Source organism: Panthera uncia, chromosome C2 (assembly GCF_023721935.1).
Source record: "Panthera uncia isolate 11264 chromosome C2, Puncia_PCG_1.0, whole genome shotgun sequence".
In the NCBI taxonomy this organism is placed as follows: domain Eukaryota; kingdom Metazoa; phylum Chordata; class Mammalia; order Carnivora; family Felidae; genus Panthera; species Panthera uncia.
Genome location: NC_064810.1, coordinates 10177215 through 10182697, shown reverse-complemented (window position 1 = coordinate 10182697; position 5483 = coordinate 10177215). Strand labels below are relative to the sequence as shown.

At 48.4% G+C, this 5483-nt stretch overlaps 1 pseudogene; it reads right to left on the bottom strand.

The window, feature by feature from the left end:
- Positions 1–4148: 4148 nt before the first annotated feature.
- Positions 4149–4282, bottom strand: LOC125922283 (uncharacterized; annotated as a pseudogene).
- Positions 4283–5483: the final 1201 nt, after the last annotated feature.

Below are 5483 nucleotides of genomic sequence, written 5' to 3'. Positions count from 1 at the left end.
GTCTGCCTGTGGCCTGTCTGCCGCACAGGCTTCCCCAGAACGTGGGCGTGCAGGTGAGGGCGGGGAGGAAGGAGGAAAACAAAACAGCCGTGTAGTCGGCGACGTCCTCTTGGTTACAAACCACAGAAATGGATTCTGGCTTATCAGTTTAATCAACATGTGATCGAAGAGGGGCGTGTACGGGAAAGAGACAGAGGTTTTCACGGGCCCAGGGTGGCGGGCGAAGCCAGCTAGGTTGGCCCTTCCAAGCCGGGCTGTCGCAGTCACGGGAGAGGGGTCCTTCAGGTGGCCTGGCCTCAGCTCCTGGTGTCTGGGTCTCGCGGGTCCAACCTCAACCCCTCAGGAGCCCAGATCGGATTAGGTGAATGGGATGGAGCCAGTGGGTCAGAGCATGTATATATCTGTGTGTGTGTGTGTATATGTGTGTGTGTGTGTGTGTGTGTGTGCGCGTGTGTGTGTGTGTGTTTGCGCGTGTGTGATGTTAGACAACCAGTAGCTTCTCCAGGCGAGGGCCACTGTTTGCTTCATGTGAACTGAATGTTACATGGGGATTTTCTTCAGCTAAAGCTGAAGCACATTTCTTACAGGAACGGCAACCTTTCTTTAAGGGTTACCAGGTTTTCTGTTAATAGAGAGTTTAAAAATAGAGAAAAATACCGAGAACAAAATTAACTGTCTGTACTACCTCCATTCGGAGAGAGCAATCATCACATTTGGGTCATATCCATCAGATAGATAGATAGACAGACAGGTAGATAGATGATAGATATAGATGATGGATAGGCAGGTATACAGATGATAGAGAGATGATGGGTATTATACATAAAGTATATACATACTTTTAATAAAAATGTGATTTTAATGAGCACATTGTTTGGTGATCTTTCTCTTCATTTGCCGAATGTCCTTTTTCATTACATTTTTTTTCCCATTATTTTTAATGGGTCCTTATAATATTCTGTCAGACACATGTGGCAAAATGTATTTACTCAGTCCCCCACTGTTGAAAAGTTAGGTGCTTCAAATGTTTTTTTTTGCCGTCATAAGCAATGAAGTGATAAACATCCTTCAATAAGTGTTTTTGTACATCTGTGTGGTTATTTCCTTGGGATAAATTTCTTCAAGTGAAGATAACTGATTAAAGGTGGGCACTTTTAAAGTGTTTGGGTTAGGAGGATCACCTGTCCTTCTGAGATGTCCCCGAATACTCCAGCACGCTGAGTAAGATGCCCGCGCTGAGTTTATTCATTTCCCAAATACTTTCCTATTTTACAGTGACATCTCATTGCTGTCTCAACTTTTCTTCTAGGTTTTTACAATACTTTTTCATTTAGGTGTAACATATAAAACACACAGATCTTTTTTTTTTAATTTTCAAGTTTATGTGTTTATTTTGAGAGAGAAAGCATGAGTGGCAGAGGGGTAGAGAGAAAGGGAGAGAGCGAATCCCAAGCAGGCTCCTCACTGATAGCTGATAGCACGGAGCCCGACGTGAGGCTCGAACTCACAGACCGTGAGGTCATGACCTGCAGGCAAGAGTCAGACGCTTAACCGACTGAGCCACCCAGGCGCCCCAACACACAGATCTTATATGTACAACTCAGTGAATTTGTACGTATAGAGATGCCCATGTGACCACCAGTCTGATCAAGATGTAGAATATTCCCGTTACTCCAGAATGTTCTCTGTGCCCAGATAAGGTCACACTCACAAGTACTAGGGGTTAGGAAGGGGAGATAAATTTGGGGGGCTACCATTCATCCCAGTATATTCTCCTCACTGGATTACTTCCCACGAGTAGCTTACCTGCTGAGGGTAAGCGAGCCCATTTGACCTTCCCTCAGATTACAAGCGTATCGTTGTGTTTTACCTTCTTAGACACCAGGAAGAGGAAGCATTCCATCTTCTCTCCTGTGACACGTCTTGGTCCACAGCTGGCACGGATCCTTGCACAGATCCTTGGTCCACAGCTGGCCTGGACTCTTGCCTGTGTTGTTGGGACAGAAATGTAATAAGCTGTGAATCAGCCTCTCTTGCCAGGGGTGCCTTATGAAGAGAGAGCATCTATTTGAGCAAACAGGGATCTTTAATTTGGGGACGGCATTTAGCAAGATGACGCGATGATAACAGGGAATATGTTTATGAGTGTGAGTGTTAAGCTATTTAGACACAAGAACCAGATCTGTAGGTGGCTGCCAATAAGTTACCGTGTGTTTGAAAAAAGTAATCTGTGTTTTTCCATTCATCCCTTGAATGAATAAGGAAGCTCAGACAGGTGACAGAAGTGACATTGTTTATTGAGTCTTAATTTGGGTTTGCCTTTGTCCTTTTCAGTTCTTCAACACTCAATTAAAAATGGCTTCTAGGGGTTCAGTTATCTGCGATGCGTAGCACCTACGGCAGGTGTCAGATGTACCTGTGCGCAGTGATATAAAGTCACAACTTGCATCGTTGGAGTACGGTATTTAAAATTTCAGCAGTTTTGAACTTAAAGTTCAAACATCCAAAAAAGAAATTAAGATGGTAAAGCATGCACGCAGACACACGCACACGCGCACACACACACACACACGCACACACACACACACGCACACACACACTCATGCATGAGCACACACAGGCACAGGCACCCACATGCATGCACCCACATACACGCCTGCACACACATACACATGCACGCGCACACACGCACACACAATGCATGCACACGCACAATGCACACACACACGCACACACACACGCACGCACACACACACATGCACACACACACTCATGCATGAGCACACACAGGCACAGGCACCCGCATGCATGCACCCACATACACGCCTGCACACACACACATGCACGCGCACACACGCACACGCAGTGCATGCACACGCACAATGCATGCACACACACACATGCACACATGTGCCACACCCATCCTAGGACCTGCTGCAGCCTGAGGGCGGTGCCTGGGCCTGGGAGTTGGGGACCCGCCCCGCCGGGCACTGTCACTGTCACAGTAGAACCCTGTCTCCCATTCTCCAGACCCTGTGCCTTGGCTCCTCCTCCTCTCAGGGCCTGGTGACCACTCATCCTGTTCCTGCTGGAACCACCCAGATCCGAGGCTTCCCCACTGGCCCCTCGTCTCTTGTAACTGCCCCTCCCTGCCAGGCCCTCTCCTCTGAAACCAATCCTTCGAATCCTGCCTGCATTCACCTTTAAACAACCACGTCAGCAGTCGTTACTCAAAAGCCACATAAAGAAATGTGTTTTCGACTGCGACCCACTATTGTGTAAGTACACGCATATGTACATACTCCTCGTACGCATACATATATATGCACCACCCCCGAAAACCACAAGACAAGAATCATGAAATAATGTTTACCTTTCTTATATGGAACCTTCTCTGACATTTGCTAGTCCATTTCACCCCATCCTGTTTTATTCTATTCCATTCCAGTTGACTTGATCCCGCTTCATTAAAAGTAACGCGTCCGGTGCCCCAATACCTTTATCTCACGTCCCCTTAATGGCTTGTAGCCGCGCTTCCTCTCAGAGGGCAAGTCTGAAATCCTTAGCCTTGTTCTCAGGGCGGCTCCCGCCACTTGCCCCCCACTGTCCCTTCAGCCTTTTATTCAGGACTCTGTGTAGGAACCTCTAGGCTTTATTTCCCCAAAGCTCTCCACCCTTAGTGGCTCCTGAAGTTCAATGCTCATTTCTGCCTGGCCTGCTTTGTGTCTTTCTCTACCTCCTCCTGCTTGTCCCGTGGACCCAGGTCAATCCTTGCCTCCTCTCTGAAGCATCCCTGACCGTGAGCCCCCGCTCTTGTTTCCTGCCCACACATCTGGCATCTAGATCAAGACGGTGAGCTCTGCTTTCATAACCCTTCATTTACGAACAACCCACCGCGTCCCGGCTGGTTTCTCAGTTCAAATAATTGGCCAGGAGAAGGACACTTAGCACTTCAGCAAGTTACTGGGACCTTGAAAACCCAGCTCTCCCTTTGCCCAAGCCCCTGCCCTGGGGCTGCCCGTGGTGGCGGGGAGGAAATGGGAATGTTTTGGTAACAAGTTGGAACCAGAAGGCTCTTTCCTGCTGAGGTTTCATCGCTAGATAGGCGGGTGCACCTGAAAAGGTGTTTGGGGTGCTGTGCTTGTTACATACTTTACGGTTACTTTGGCTTTTATGAGCCAAACAACCTACCCTCTTCTCAGAATGCTGTTTTTCACAGGAAAATGCATTACATTGCATACAAGTCCTACACTTGATCTTAGCCAAAAGGCCGAGAAGCGATGCATTGCAAGTCCGAAACTGCTGACCTACCGACAGCTTTGGAACTCTCCCTGCCCTGTGGTCGAGCACCTCCTGTACTGCCTGGTCTCACCGCCTTTCCATGTGGACATGTCTTATCTTCCTCACCGGATGCCAAGCCTTGGAGCACAAGCACTATGTCCCCAGCCTCCCTCCATTTCCTACAGGGCTGAGCGCGGTGGCTTGTGCCCGCGAGCTCTCTCCATGATCACTCGTCGGGGATATCCCCGGCCGCACCCCACTCCCGGCCTGCTCTGTCCTCATCTTGGTTTGTCCCAGAGCGAGCAGCTCTCTATTGTTTGGAAGATTTTAAGGGATACTTAATAGGCAAGAGAGAACAAAGGGAGAGATGGGGAAGGGAGTGGGGCGGGGGTCGGGGGAAGACCAAGAAAAGGGATGGTCTCCATCCAGGAGGCCCAAGGGACAGAAAGGGACTGGGGGGAAGGGAGGGGTGGGTCGCTGGGGATGGGTGGGGGAGGGTGGGGGCAGGTTATATTCTGCAAGATGAAGGGATTATGGAGATGCTTGCACAACATTGTGGGTACATTTAACACCCCTGACCTGCATGCTTAGAAATGGCTAAAGAACGAGGGAGACGTCATCATGAGGGAGACCCAACCTGCATGTGCTAGATTTGAAGAGGGAGAAGGGGCCATGAGCCCCGGAAAGCGTGTGGGCTCCAGGAGCTGGACGAGGCGAGAAAACGGATCCTGTCCCCGAGCCTCTAGAAAGGGACATAGCCCTGCGGATACCTGAATTTTAGCTTAGTTAGACCCATTTCAGGCTTCAACCACCAGAATACATTTGGGTTGTTTTAAGCCACTTAGTCCGTGATATTTGTTACAGCAGTCACAGGAAACAAATACACACATGAATCTTTGAAAATCTACTTGAAAGGCTCAAAACTCTTTAGTACGTACAGGCACCATGAGTACCTTGCTTTTGGGCAGCCTCTGACTTTTGTGTGTGTGTTTCAGAAAAAATACAACCCTGATAATTGTCTACAGACCAACAAGCTAACCATTGTGTTTTAAAAACAGCTGTTCACTACGTTCAGTTGAAAAGTTTTAATTATTTTCCAATTAGTTGGGTGTGTATTTGTGTGTACGTGTCACCTCAAAGCCACATTACACAGGAAACTTGAGGGGTGGTCTAAACTACGGAGAGCTGTGGAGAGTCAAAGA